The sequence below is a fragment of the Pelobates fuscus genome, chromosome 7, assembly GCF_036172605.1.
Source record: "Pelobates fuscus isolate aPelFus1 chromosome 7, aPelFus1.pri, whole genome shotgun sequence".
Classification (NCBI taxonomy): Eukaryota; Metazoa; Chordata; class Amphibia; order Anura; family Pelobatidae; genus Pelobates; species Pelobates fuscus.
This window is the reverse complement of record NC_086323.1, coordinates 119,186,412-119,203,008: the sequence shown is the minus strand read 5'-3', so window position 1 is coordinate 119,203,008 and position 16,597 is coordinate 119,186,412.

The following is a 16,597-nucleotide window of genomic DNA, read 5'->3' as shown; positions in this document are numbered from 1 at the left end:
CCTATTTACGCTCTTTTAGGACTTAACTATCGAGAAAACTACAATTGGTGGCTTACTGGATCGGTATCAGTATTATAGTGGAAGGCTTTCATGAAATATGACACGAAATGAAGCTAGATCTAGGAATGGATGTAGTCTACTTTGGAGAAGATTACATATGTCAGGCATTGAAAGAAAGCAAGAACAAACTACTGTAGGAAACTAAAGACAACTACAGGGCATGGCTTGGACATCAATAGCACATGGGGATTTCTGTAAAGAAAAAGTAACAGGCTCTTTTCATAGCACTGAACCAAAGGTCAAGTTTCTTATTTTAGGGAGTTTGTCATCAGTTGTGCGTCATCTCACTGCTTCCACCAAAAAAAGCTTTTTTGTGGCACTGAATGTGCACTGAATGTAACGGGTACATTATATTCAGTGTACACACAACATGAAGTAAAAGTGCATTTTCCAGCAAAGGATGGCATGAACTGAGAACATGTGGTTCTCTCAATAGGGGAAAAAAAATCCAGATGGCAGAATTTAGTTTAATTTTAATTCATTTAATTAAAACCTGTATTTCTAATGCTATAGGTCCCTACTTGCAGGTTTCTTTTAGGCCCTTCAAACTTCCCCCTTATTTTAAAGAATTTATCCCATAGTATAAATGACTGTACTTAAATATTTTATCCCATGACAACTATTTTATGCTATATTGACCGACGTCATCTAATGATCACATACGACAAACAAGTGATATTTTGACCTTGTTGCTCAACTCTCTTGTATTGCTTCCACTAATGTCTTTCTCCATCTTTCCTCATTTGTGTTTTTTTCTCCACTTCCGCCCCAACTTCTGTTTCCCTCTCCCAGACTACTGACATCTTGCTTCCTGTATCTCCACCACTGATTGTGGTGGCAACGACAAGATTATGAATTAAACTTTAAGGCAGTTGTGAGTGAGCAAAATGTTCTTCTTTTGCCTTGTAGAGTACAAATAAGAATTTGATGATCTGTAATACAAATATCTCCCACCCCACACTGTTTCAGTCTTTCACAGCTGAACAGGGAGTCCAGGAGGTTGTCTGTCTCCTCCTCCGCAGGGCCCTTTCTCTCCATGGCCATGCTTTGACACTGCGTGCACTCTTCCAGGGCTCGCAAGAACAGCATGGGCACCGGACCACCAGTGCATGGAAAAAAATGATTACCTGCTCCTCTCAATCCTCCCATTACATCGCAGATCCTATCTCAGCCAATAATACACACACACTGTATACAGTATGCAAACACACACTGCATTGACTATACAAACAAACATTGCTTACACCACACGCAAATTGCATAAACTATACAATTGCACACTACATCCACCACTCAAACTGCATCCACTATACAAACACACACTACATCCACCATACACACTGCATTTACTATACAAACACACATTGTATCCACTTCACAAACACACACTACATTCACTACACACAAACACACTATGTGCACTATATACAAACACACTGTATACACTATTTACACAAACTGCATCCAGTATACAAACACATGCAAACACTGCATCCACTGCACACACAGTGGTGGAATGGGTGGCGGGCCATGTGGACTGACTGGCATAGGGCCCATGCCTTGAACTGTGCAAGGGGTCAAACATTTCTGATGGCATGGTATGATTGTATTGTGAAAGGTCTGGTCTGGAAAGAGGGGGAGGAGCAATGACGTGACACCACATTTATGTGATTTCCTACGGTGCCCTGATGACTAGCCATAACATTTTGTGTTTTCTAAATGTTGATACTGATTTGTGATTCAGCTTTTTTTTTAAATCTGTTTTTATTGAGTATTTGCATTTGTGAAAGCAAGAAATTATAGGCAGGTTGCATTATAGACAAACGTATCAGTAAGACAAATATATACATTGTTCATAAGTTCAATCATTTTGTCAACTCTTTAACAGTAGTTAACGTACGATACAAAACCGCCAGATAATAGAGATCAGTATGGTAACATGATATGATATGCAGATCGCTCCCCAACATTAGCTGCTGAGGTTACCTTTTTTACATTATTTAAGCCAGTGTTATGAGAGAAGTTCAATCCTTCCCTTCACTGATCTAGAGAGGATAGCGTAGAAGCATATAGAGTATAAGTAGACGAAGAAAAAATAAACAAGAAGGATTCCCGTACCCAAGCGGTCAAGCCGCAAGTCCCCCATGTCTCCTGTATGTTCAAGCATTAGAAATCATGCACTACAAACAACCCACGGTTTCCAGGCCTCAGCATGTTTGGAAAATGTCCCGAGCAGAGAAGCATGCAGCGCCTCAGCTGCCTGTATATCCTCCTCCCTGCATAACCAGGCCACCTTAGTGAGAATCTCTGTCTTTTTCCAAAAAACAGGAATCGGGGCCTTAGCCGCATTAAGCAAATGGCGTAATATAGATTTCTTGTAGGCCAAAATAGGTTTTGAAGACGTGAAGCAGAGCAAGCTCCCCTGACCACTCAACCGAATCCCCGAAGATATCAGTCATCTCGTCCCTCATCATTTCCCAAAATGGGACCATTTCCAGACATTCCTACCACAGATGCCACATCTCAGGCGGCACACTAGGAAAGATCCTGCAGCAGTTATCGCAAGACACAGTGGTTTCACACACTAATCACCTCACAGCCATTCAACGATCCGTAGACGACCTGCATAATAGAGGGAGACGAAATAACCTACGGATCAGGGGGTTCCCTGAAAAAAATTCTGAAGACTTACCACAGATTTTAAAGAAACTTTTTAATCTCATACTAGACAGACCACCAGACTCCCAAGCACTGCTAGACTGGGCACATAGGACTCTGCGACCCAAAGGTATATCAGCAGACAAACCGAGAGATGTGATCTGTAGATTACATAACTTCCGCTGTAAAGAGGATTTTTTGGCAGCCATCTGGCACTCATCCCAGCCTATGCTGTTCCACAACGCACGATCAACATCTATGTGGACTTATCATGGCTAACGCTACAAGCCAGAAGATCTCTCAAGACCCTCACGGACCAACTCAGGGCGCGTAATATTAAATACAGAGGGGGCATCCCCTTTGCTTTGAGTACAATGAACAAAGGCTCCTTATATACCATTCACTCGATTATGAATGTTCCAGAATTCCAGCAGACCCTAAAACTACTGGCAACACAGATAACTGACTGGCATGGCCCAAGTTTGATGCCTCCTATCCCTCAGCTACCACCAAGACAGAGATGACAGCATGCGACTGTCAGGATCGGGACAGGGATCCAACACGCAGAGTACAAACAGTAGCCAGATACGTATACCGGACCTTAGAATGGCCGGACTAACGTAAGTAGTACAGTATAGAATGGTCCAAAAAAAACCAAAAGGGATAATAGAATACACAAGCACTGAGTGACTAGAACAAGCTAGAACCACGACAGGGCAATGAGCTAATGAAAGAAGCTCTGTTAAATACCCTGTTCAGAGCAGTAACCATGCCTCCGAGGCGTCTTGATTGGTCCTGCAGCAATTGACTGACAGGTCGTTCCGGGGGAGTGTCCTGATGACTACGTCCTGCCTAGATGCTGTAAAAGGCAGTCACTCCCTCGCGGCCGGCCTAGCATGACCGGATAGACCGCGGGGAAGGAAGCCATCAGACCGTCTGGATGGAGGAACAGCTAAGTCTCTACCTCTTTCGGAGGTAGAGACCACAGGTACCCTGACAGTACCCCCCCTCTCAGATACGCCCACCGGGCGGAATGAACCGGGACGAGATGGGAAGCGAGAGTGATACGCCCTGCGGAGACGGGGAGCATGAACATCCTCCTGAGGTACCCAACTCCTCTCCTCAGGACCATATCCCTTCCAATCAACCAGATATTGTACTCTCCCCCGGGAGATTCGAGAATCAATAATAGAGTTAACCTCATACTCCTCCTGACCCTCCACCTGAACGGAGCGAGGAGGGGCTATTGTGGAGGAAAATCTGTTACATATGAGTGGTTTCAGCAATGAAACGTGAAACGAGTTCGGGATGCGTAAGGTATTAGGAAGAGCTAAACGATACGCAACTGGATTGATACGGGTCAGCACCCTGTAGGGTCCAATATAACGAGGAGCGAACTTCATGGATGGCACTTTTAAACGGATGTTCCTCGTGCTCAGCCATACCCTATCACCTGGAACAAAGACCGGAGCCGCCCTTCTACGTTTATCAGCGTGTTTCTTAACCAACATAGAGTTGTGCACAAGGATTTGTCGAGTTTGATCCCACAACTTCCTCAAATTGGCAACATGAACATCAACCGACGGCACCCCCTGGGAAGGAGAATCCGAAGGAAGAATAGACGGATGAAAACCATAATTCATGAAGAAGGGGCTTGAATGAGTAGAATCGCAAACGAGATTGTTGTGTGCAAACTCCGCCCAAGGAATCAAACCGACCCAATCATCCTGGTGTTCAGAAACAAAGCATCGTAAATATTGTTCAATTTTCTGGTTGGTACGTTCAGCAGCTCCGTTAGACTGAGGATGATAGGCAGAAGAAAAGTTTAATTTAATACCAAGTTGAGAGCAGAAGGACCTCCAAAAGCGGGAAACAAATTGGGAGCCTCTGTCCGATACAATTTGAGAGGGTATCCCATGTAGGCGAAAAATCTCCTTAGCGAATATCTCTGCCAATTCGGGAGAAGACGGGAGTTTAGGCAGGGGAATGAAGTGTGCCATCTTAGTAAACCTGTCAACCACGGTGAGGATGCGAGTCTGTCTTTTAGAGATAGGTAGATCGACAATAAAGTCCATGGCCAAACAGGACCATGGTTTTTCTGGAACCTCCAAGGGGTGCAGGAATCCACATGGAAGCGTATGGGGTTGTTTGGTTTTAGTACAAACTTCACATGCAGCGATGAACTCCTCAATATCCCTCCGTAAAGCAGGCCACCAGAAGTCCTTAGAGATCAACGCGTAAGTTTTGGGAATACCAGGATGTCCCGCCATCTTGCTATTATGTAAACACTGTAAAAGTTCCAGTTGAAGAGCAGGAGGAACGAAATGACGACCCGCAGGAGTCTGTTTAGGTGCTAGATGTTGCAACTTAATGATCTCGGCCAGTAATGGAGAATGAATCCTGAGATTCGTATTAGCAATGATATTGCATTTCGGAACTATAGAAGAAAGAACTGGTTCAGGTACAGTAGAAGGTTCATATTGGCGAGATAATGCATCGGCTTTAGAGTTTTTAGAACCAAGTCTGTAAGTCAGTACATAATTGAAGTGAGTCAGGAATAAGGACCAACGAGCTTGTCTAGAGGATAGCTTAGCCTCCCCAATATAGGACAAGTTTTTGTGGTCCGTCAAAATCGTAATAGGGTGTAGGGTCCCCTCCAACAAATGTCTCCACTCCTTTAAGGCTTTAATGACTGCTAACAGTTCCCTTTCCCCGATGTCATATCTGCTCTCAGGCCCAGAAAATTTCTTAGAGAAGAAACCACAAGGGTGTAACGGTTTATCCACCCCTAACCTTTGAGACAGAACAGCCCCAACTGCTGTCTCAGAGGCATCGACCTCAAGCAAGAAAGGCAGAGTCGTATCAAGATGGACTAGAATGGGAGCTGAGGCAAAAAGTTCCTTGAGAGTCTTGAAAGCACCAAGAGCTTCCTTAGACCAGAACTTAGTATCAGCCCCTTGTTTGGTCATATTGGTAATAGGCGCAATGATAGAGGAGTATCCTTTAATGAAGCGCCTATAGTAGTTGGAAAAACCAATAAACCTTTGGATTGCTTTGAGTCCTTTGGGCAAGGGCCAGTCTAAAATAGATTGGAGTTTTACAGGATCCATTTTAAAACCTTCCCCAGAAATCATGTATCCAAGGAAGTCTACCTGAGACTGATCAAAACTGCACTTCTCCAATTTGCAATATAGACCATGTTGCAGCAGCTTGTGTAATACCTTTCTGACCTGTCTATGGTGAGTCTCAATCTCCTTAGAGTGTATTAGTATGTCGTCCAGGTAAACAATAACACAATCATGCTGAAACTCCCTAAGTACCTCATTAATCAAATCTTGAAATACTGCAGGCGCATTGCATAGTCCAAATGGCATAACAGTGTATTTGTAATGGCCATACCGGGTATTGAATGCCGTCATCCACTCGTGACCTTGCTGGATTCTCACCAAATTGTAAGCCCCTCTGAGATCTAACTTGGTGAAGATTTTGGAGCCCTTAAGACGATCAAATAACTCGGTAATCAGTGGGATAGGATAGGCATTTCTGACAGTTATTTTATTCAAGCCTCGGTAATCGATACATGGTCTCAGCGTGCCATCCTTCTTCTTAATGAAAAAGAACCCAGCCCCGGCCGGAGAAGAAGACCTCCTGATGAATCCCTTTTCTAAATTCTCCCGAATATACTCCTCTAGAACCGAGTTTTCCTGAACAGACAAAAGATATACATGGCCCCTCGGAGGCATAGTGCCGGGTAGAAGCTTAATCTTACAGTCAAATGACCTGTGTGGAGGCAAAGAATCGGCATTCTTCTTGTCAAACACTGCCCTTAAGTCTAGGTAAAGGTATTTGTCTTTCTGTGGACTGAGTAGGATTCTCTGGTATGTTAATATTAGCTAATGGAGAAACCTTGCACAAACACCGATCCTGGCAGCCCTGGCCCCACGAGAGTATCTCTCCTAACTCCCAATCGATAATAGGGTTATGTTTTTTCAACCATGGGTACCCCAGAACTATGGGAACGGAAGGAGACGAAATGAGCATAAGAGATAAATTCTCCACGTGTAGGATACCAACATTTAAATCAATGGGTATGGTCTCACGAAAGATAACAGGGTCTAGTAGTGGTCTACCATCTATGGCCTCAACGGCCAAAGGTGTCTCCGTTAGCTGGGATGGGAAATTGTTCTTACTAGCAAAGGCTTGGTCGATAAAATTCTCAGCAGCACCGGAATCTATCAATGCCATAGCCCTTACTACTTCCTTCCCCCAAGTTAAGGAAACTGGTAGCAGAAGCCTGTGATCTTTATAATTAGGAGTAGAGGACAAAATAGAAACACCCAAGGCCTGTCCTCTAGAGAGACTTAGGTGCGAGCGTTTCCCGGGCGGTTAGAACAGTTCGAGAGTAAATGACCCTTGGCCCCACAATACATACACAAACCCTCTCTTCTCCTGTGCTGTCTTTCCTCCTCAGAGAGGCGGGTATACCCTTTCTGCATAGGTTCAGTAAGCAAAGATATCGTGGAGTCAGGACTTGGAAAAGCGGGAGCTAACCTAAAAGAAGGTCTCTGGTTCCTCTCTCGAGTGTTCTGTCTCTCTCTTAGACGTTCATCTATACGAGAGATGAACGAAATTAAATCCTCTAAATTCTCAGGGAGTTCTCTGGTAGCAACCTCATCAAGGATTACATCAGATAGGCCATTCAAAAATACATCCATATACGCCTGCTCATTCCACTTGATTTCTGCCGCCAGAGACCTGAACTCTAGTGCATAATCCACCAGTGTTCGGTTCTCCTGTCTCAGGCGCAACAGTAATCTGGCTGCATTAACCTTTCTACCTGGAGGGTCAAATGTTCTTCTAAAAGCAGCTACAAATGCGTTATAGTTATAAACTAATGGGTTATCGTTCTCCCATAGTGGGTTGGCCCATCTCAGAGCTTTCTCAATGAGTAGGGTGATAATAAATCCTACTTTTGCCTTATCTGTAGGATAAGAGCGAGGTTGCAATTCAAAGTGGATACTAATTTGGTTTAAAAAACCACGACACTTCTCAGGAGCCCCACCATAGCGTACTGGGGGGGTAATGTGAGAAGAAGCACCCACTGTGGCTACCTCTAGACCTGAACCGACAGGAGAAACAGGGGTATTACGTATCTCCTCTGGTGGGTTATTGGCACAAGCTAATAGAGCCTGTAGCGCAAGCGCCATCTGATCCATTCTGTGATCCATGGCTTCCAACCTAGGATCAGGAGCAGCCAGCTTACTGTTTGTACTTGCAGGATCCATTGGCCCTGTCGTAATGTCAGGATCGGGACAGGGATCCAACACGCAGAGTACAAACAGTAGCCAGATACGTATACCGGACCTTAGAATGGCCGGACTAACGTAAGTAGTACAGTATAGAATGGTCAAAGACAAGCCGAGGTCGAGGGTAACAGAAGACAGGTAAGCGAGAGACAAGCCGAATCAAGGGTAACCGAGATAATCAGAGTAAGGTAAACAAGCCGGGTCAAAACCAAAAGGGATAATAGAATACACAAGCACTGAGTGACTAGAACAAGCTAGAACCACGACAGGGCAATGAGCTAATGAAAGAAGCTCTGTTAAATACCCTGTTCAGAGCAGTAACCATGCCTCCGAGGCGTCTTGATTGGTCCTGCAGCAATTGACTGACAGGTCGTTCCGGGGGAGTGTCCTGATGACTACTTCCTGCCTAGATGCTGTAAAAGGCAGTCACTCCCTCGCGGCCGGCCTAGCATGACCGGATAGACCTCGGGGAAGGGAGCCATCAGACCGTCTGGATGGAGGAACAGCTAAGTCTCTACCTCTTTCGGAGGTAGAGACCACAGGTACCCTGACAGCGACGAAGAGGTGATGGATGGATCTATGAGAAGTGGCACCAGGAGACGCAGCGGGAATGGACCCTCCAACGTACTGCTAACCTCACCAGATGGTACCCAGCAAGAACTATGTTTGGACCATAACCTTTCCAAAATCCCTCAGAACTAATTGCATCACTGACAGTGGGAGAAGACCTCGTAACCTTGCACATGAGAAGGTCTGGGACACTGGGATACATGTACGCTTGTGATTACAGTAAAAAGTTAATGATACAGTTATATAAGAAGAAGGGTATAGATTATGAGGGCACACTGTACATTATCACTGTTCCAATGATAGAAGGTGATAGGTCCTTCTGAGAGCCCGAAATGACCTATCCCCATTCCAACGCATCTTTAAGCCAAAATCACTGTTCCCTCTTTCAGTATTGAAACATGTACAGTCTTTCAGATTCCTACAATCTTCGATCCAATGATCTTTACCGTGTTACGTATATGTATAGCCATACTATATCCAGTTCTAAACATAGGAATAAGCCCATTATGCTATATAGACCCTAATTTATATGATTCCTACCGGTTATGAATGCTAGTTTTAGTAGTTGGTCTAAATCACAGATATCCATCCATTAACCACTTCCCCCCACCTTTGATGGTGAAGTGACATAAATCAATGCATCATAACCTATCCCACGGGGCAAAGAAGGTTCTCGGGCAAATAGCCACTTTCGAAGGGAGATAGCGACCGAAGAGAGAGAGAATATATACAACTACACAGTATCTATTCTGCAATTTATCTGTACATAGTGTAACCACACTATTTTAAAGCAGAACCAAGAACATGTACACAATACATGAGGGAAACAAGAACAGGACATGGAAAGGACAGGACTGTACATGAACTGGGAATACAAGACAAAATAAAGCAAAACAAGAGATACAAGGTAAAACAAGAGGATAAATAATGAAATACTATATATAATAAACATTGGAGATTTAGACATACATAAATGGCCAAGATGTATGCAGCCCACCACTGCCCCAAAGTACTTCAATTACGGTGGGTAACTGCCTAGTTATGCATGACTAAAAGTACAATAATAAGACACACACAGTACTTACTTGCAAGGAAAGGAGCAGAGGAATGAAACCACTGCTAGCAGTAGCACACTGAAACAAAAAGGATAAATGGCAAAGGAACAGGGTTGGCAACAAAAATTAAACATTTAAAGGAATCCGGTAGACTGGGAATTCCAGGAACGGAATAAAGGAATGAACCCAGAAAACCCAGCATAAAAAAAAATCAGACATGGAACAGAGAACCAGAAAAAACAAGAAAAACTAAACAAGAATTGTAAAAAGAGTCATGGATATCAGAAGCAAAAGTCAGAAATGATCCGCAAACAGTAACAGGATGTGACATAAATACCCCAGAAAAATGCTCCCTTGCATTGGCAGAACTAACTAAATTTAAGGCCGACGTAGCTTTTCTCCAAGAGACCCATTTCAGAAAAGATGTAGCCCTGACCTTACGTATTTGCAAATACCCCACTGGATACTTTGGCAACTATTCAGAGGTGAAGGCGTGGGGGGTGGCCATTCTATTTATGGCACAGATACCATTTACACCAGTTGCCCATAAAACAGATGATTCTGGGAGGCTACTCATGGTAAAGGGTAAAATAGGCCACAAGATGGTCACATTTGTCAATATGCACTTTCCGAAAAAAATATCAGTGCAAACATCTCAAGAAATGCCTCACTTTGGTAGAACAATTTGTAAAGGGCATACTAATCATGGGAAGGGGATTGCAACCTGTCCCTTGACTCTGCCTATGACATCTATGATTACAACACATCTCACTTCAACACAATGTCTATTCACACACTCCTAGATCAATCCCAGCTATATGATTGCTGGCGCATGGTCCACCTGCATAGTAGAGATTATTTCTACTACTTCCCAGTAACCCACACATATTCCAGGTCAGATATGTTCTTTCTTCTGCATATATTTCTACACCTCATTGATTCCTGTACCTATGGTCCCATCATGTGGCACGACCATGCTCCCCTGTCTCTTGACGTTAAAATCCCTTCCCTACCGCTAAAATCATTTTAGTAGAAACTAAATGATTTACTACTAAATGACAAAGATGCTGTACCGTGGATAAAAACAGTGATCCAAAATTACTTCACAGAGAACACCCTCCAGTCCATCTCTCCCCCAATCACCTGGGAGGCCCATAAGTGTGTAATAAGGGGTCTACTTATAGCAATGGCTTCTAAATGCAAAAAGATACGAGAAGCTAAAGCAAGAACACTAATTGAAGAGATATGGAATTTAAACAAGCTGACTCTTTTCACTTATACAATACACTAGTAGCAAAGCGCTCAGAACTTCAGCAAATTCTTAATGCACAAATCAAATGCAATCTACTACTAACAAAACAATCCTTCTACACATCGGGAGGCAAAAGCGGTCGCCTACTGGCTATTGCTCTAAAACAAAGTAGACATCACACATTTATAGCCAAAGTCCACCATTCTCAAAATGGACTATCCCACACACTGTATTGGTAGTCCCTTTCTTAAATGCATTCTACTACTTATCTGATAACAACTCTTTGCTTCAGCCATGGAAGCACACATAATACGTTTGCCTAAACCAGGGAAAGACCCCATGATCTGAGGCAGTTATCGCCCAATATCCTTGATTAACGTGAATTTGAAAATCTTTACAAAAATACTGGCGTCTAGACTACGCCCTATATTGTACAATTTGATGCATCCAGATCAGGTGGGCTTCGTCCCTGAGAGAGAAGCCAAACATAATACGACAAAGTTACTAAACCTCATTCACATTTCGAAATCACTCCCGCACCAGAGCCTACGATGCTCTGTCGATGGCAAAAAGGCATTCGACAGAGTGGACTGGTCTTTTTTAAAACCCACCATCAAGTTCCTAGGATTTGGGCTCAATTTTTGTATTTGCTCAATGCTATATATTCAAACCCCACAGCCAAACTTAAAATCAACGGCCAATAATCAGACTTAGTAGTAATGACAAATGTCACGAAACAGGGGTGCCCCTTTCACCTCTCCTCTTCATTCTCACAATGGAACCATTTCTTCAGGGCATCAGAGATAAAGACATACAGGGCTTCCAGATAGGGCAATGGGAGCACAAGATTGCAGCATTTGCAGAGGATCTGCTATTCACTCTGTCTTCCCCCGGAACATCCTTGGCACCTCTTATGAAAGAAATATCCCAATATCATAACGTTTCCAACTTTCAAGTCAATTTTTCAAAAAGTGAAATCCTACCCCTTCAATTAGATACTCACTGCCAAACAACATTAAGAGGGCTATTTCCCGTTTTGTTTGCGGTCTTTGACATCACATACTTGGGAATACACTTATTAAAAGACACAGGAGAGTTATTTGACTTAAACTTCTCACAATTGCTCAGCAAAATAACCAAGCATCTCACGACTTGGCACAAACCACATTTTAGCTGGTTGGGTAGAATAAATATTATAAAAATGAATGTACTCCCAAAATTCCTATAGCAAACCCTTCCCATCCATATTCCTAAATCTTATTTCAACAAAACTAAGCAAATCACAAACTTTGTGTGGGCCAACAAACACCTGAGGCTTTCATATGACATCCTAACACTCGCAAAACCTCAAGGGGTGCTCAGCATTCCCAATATATGCCAATATTACAAACTAATTATGCTTACTAGAATCTATGAATGGTCAAAACCAAACCCGCAGACACATTGGGTAATATTGGAAAACTCCTTCTTCAAAGCTCTGCTACATACAATCCTGTGGCATCAATTGGGTGAAATGCTCCTCTTTCCAAGCCATTCCTCTAACCTTTTCTCCATATCCTTCCCCCCCTCTACCCAGTGACTTCAAACTCTCTGTTTCCACCGGGACTACACAGTCAGGCATTTGATTTTATTCGGGTACCAAAGAAATCGCCCTGCCTCTGACTAACATTGGTCTTAGAAGGGGTCACCATCAACCATTACAAACCTTGATAAGCTCAGATCAACCATCTGCCATATAATCTTATCACTTTCTCCAGTTGTCGCACTTCCTACACACTACAGACAAGCTGTTGACTGGGGGCCGGTTCTTCAAAACATTTGAAACCTACTGCGAGTCCCGCATATTAAAATGCAAACACTTATCCATCATGTATAAGCTACTCCAGGAAGGTAATAAACTTCTACTACCACACTTTACAAGATCCTGGTCACAAGAATTAAATACTACCCTCACTCCTAAAAGTTGGGAGACAATATTCCTAAACGTGCACAAGACTTCCATCAGCAATGACATACAGGAAAGTAATTATTTGAGAGTCTCCAGGTGGCACTATTCCCCAACCAAACTGCACAACCTCTTCCCTAACACTGTTGACACATGTTGAAGATACAACCAACCAGGGTATACAATAGCACATATATAGTGGCACGGTCCAGAAATCCAGGCATACAGGAAACGAGTAGTGGCCATGATAACAGCGGTAACAGGAACCAGCTTAGCACACACACCGGAGACCTTGCTGTTTCTTTTGCACCCACACCTGTTCCGCAGACATAGCAAAGCCTTGATCCTCCACTTACAAACTGCGGCAAATCTCCTAATACCGGACAAATGGAAGAGCACAAACCCTCCTCTCCACTAGGGAGTGGATCCAGAAGATAGAATCCATCCGAGTGATGAAGGAGATTACTGCATCCCTAACTAAAAAATATGTGAGATACTCAACTACTTGGGAACCTCGGGTGAAATTTATGAGAAACAATTTAACAAATACATAATCTGCCTACCCAAGCCCCTAGTCACCCACCCCACCCCACCCCCAAAAAAGTTACCCCCTACCTACCCCCCTCACCCTAAAAGATAGTGAAGGGGGAATAAAATAACTAACCTGTAAAGAGAAATTCAACTTACCATTTGACATCTTCTTTTTTCTAAAATCTTCTTTTTTCAGCCCCAAAAAGGGCAAATAAAAAGCCATAAGAATCGACGCATAACTGTCTTCTGTAGCAGGTACAATGGTAAACCTTGAAGAAAAGTATATAAAAGAAACACAATAATTGTCTTGTGGGCTTAATCTAAGCCCTGGCTGTGCCATGCTAGAGATTCTTGTGGGTAAAGGAGCAAAAAGTAGCTGGATGTCAAAGTGAGTAAAAGTAGATTCAATTAACTTTACTGTAAATTAAATTGAATGCAGTAAATGTAATAAAAGTACTGGAGGAATCAATGTCCCTGTGTAGGCAGATTATGTATTTGTTAAATTGTTTCTCATAAATTTTACCCGAGGTTCCCAAGTAGTTGAGTATCTCACATATTTTTTATGTAGGGGGAACTGTCCCTATTCTGTTCTGTGTCAGTGTCTGGAGGGAGTATCTGCAGTAATACAGAGTGTCTGGAGGGAGTATCTGCAGTAACACAGGGTGTCTGGAGGGAGTATCTGCAGTAACACAGGGTGTCTGGAGGGAGTATCTGCAGTAACACAGGGTGTCTGGAGGGAGTATCTGCAGTAACACAGGGTGTCTGGAGGAAGTATCTGCAGTAACACAGGGTATCTGGAGGGAGTATCTGCAGTAACACAGAGTGTCTGGAGGGAGTATCTGTAGTAACACAGAGTGTCTGGAGGGAGTATCTGCAGTAACACAGGGTGTCTGGGGGGAGTATCTGCAGTAACACAGGGTGTCTGGAAGGAGTATCTGCAGTAACACAGAGTGTCTGGAGGGAGTATCTGCAGTAACACAGGGTGTCTGGAGGGAGTATTTGCAGTAACACAGGGTGTCTGGAGGGAGTATCTGCAGTAACACAGGGTGTCTGGAGGAAGTATCTGCAGTAACACAGGGTGTCTGGAGGGAGTATCTGCAGTAACACAGGGTGTCTGGAGGGAGTATCTGCAGTAACACAGAGTGTCTGGAGGGAGTATCTGCAGTAACACAGAGTGTCTGGAGGGAGTATCTGCAGTAACACAGAGTGCCTGGAGGGAGTATCTGCAGTAACACAGAGTGTCTGGAGGGAGTATCTGCAGTAACACAGGGTGTCTGGAGGGAGTATCTGCAGTAACACAGAGTGTCTGGAGGGAGTATCTGCAGTAATACAGAGTGTCTGGAGGGAGTATCTGTAGTAACACAGAGTGTCTGGAGGGAGTATCTGCAGTAACACAGGGTGTCTGGAGGGAGTATCTGCAGTAACACAGAGTGTCTGGAGGGAGTATCTGCAGTAACACAGAGTGTCTGGAGGGAGTATCTGTAGTAACACAGAGTGTCTGGAGGGAGTATCTGCAGTAACACATGGTGTCTGGAGGGAGTATCTGCAGTAACACAGAGTGCCTGAAAGGGAGTATCTGCAGTAACACAGAGTGTCTGGAGGGAGTATCTGCAGTAACACAGGGTGTCTGGAGGGAGTATCTGCAGTAACACAGAGTGTCTGGAGGGAGTATCTGCAGTAACACAGAGTGTCTGGAGGGAGTATCTGTAGTAACACAGAGTGTCTGGAGGGAGTATCTGCAGTAACACAGGGTGTCTGGGGGGAGTATCTGCAGTAACACAGGGTGTCTGGAAGGAGTATCTGCAGTAACACAGAGTGTCTGGAGGGAGTATCTGCAGTAACACAGGGTGTCTGGAGGGAGTATCTGCAGTAACACAGAGTGCCTGGAGGGAGTATCTGCAGTAACACAGGGTGTCTGGAGGGAGTATCTGCAGTAACACATGGTGTCTGGAGGGAGTATCTGCAGTAACACAGGGTGTCTGGAGGGAGTATCTGCAGTAACACAGAGTGTCTGGGGGAGTATCTGCAGTAACACAGAGTGTCTGGAAGGAGTATCTGCAGTAACACAGAGTGTCTGGAGGGAGTATCTGCAGTAACACAGGGTGTCTGGAGGGAGTATCTGCAGTAACACAGAGTGTCTGGAGGGAGTATCTGCAGTAACACAGGGTGTCTGGAGGGAGTATCTGCAGTAACACAGAGTGTCTGGAGGGAGTATCTGCAGTAATACAGAGTGTCTGGGGGGAGTATCTGCAGTAACACAGAGTGTCTGGAGGGAGTATCTGCAGTTACACAGGGTGTCTGGAGGGAGTATCTGCAGTAACACAGAGTGTCTGGAGGGAGTATCTGCAGTAACACAGAGTGTCTGGAGGGGGTATCTGCAGTAACACAGGGTGTCTGGAGGGAGTATCTGCAGTAACACAGGGTGTCTGGAGGGAGTATCTGCAGTAACACAGAGTGTATGGAGGGAGTATCTGCAGTAACACAGAGTGTCTGGGGGGAGTATCTGCTTGTAACATTTATATGCACTGAAAAAAAATTATAATAATAAATTGAAAATAAAAAATAAAATGGTTGCAGCTTCCAAATGAATCTAAAATGGATGCTGTCCAGTAGGTGGGAGGGTCTGCTAGGGAGGGTGTGCTGCTGATTGGCTGGAATGTGTCTACTGACTGTGAGGTACAGGGTCAAAGTTTACTCAATGATAAAGAATAGGGGGCGGACCGAACATCGCATGTGTTCGCCCGCGGTGGCGAACGCGAACATGCTATGTTCGCCAGGAACTATTCGCCAGCGAACCGTTCGGGACATCACTAGTGCTAAGATATTGTAACTCTTGTATCTATTTTACAGATGATTGTTTAATATGTCGGCTGAGAGGTTCTCGGCATAAAATAAATATCAGGGGGACCGTGGGAAGTCTTGGCATGTGCCATTAGTAATGTTAAATAGTTTGGATAGAAATCCTGTATTAAATACTTTGGCTGAGGGATGACAGTATCATTAGTCATTAGTGAAACCTATTTGTCTCAGTGTCAAGGTCATATATTTCCACTTTAGGCAATCAAACGCCTTTTCGGTGTTGAGTGCTAACAATAGGCCCATTTGGTTAGTATCCATTAAGGAATCAGGTAAAATTCTGTCTTAAATGTTGGAGGCCCATATAGTGACACTACCAAAATTAGGAAAAGCACCAACTGAATGCACCAATTTAAGGCCAATA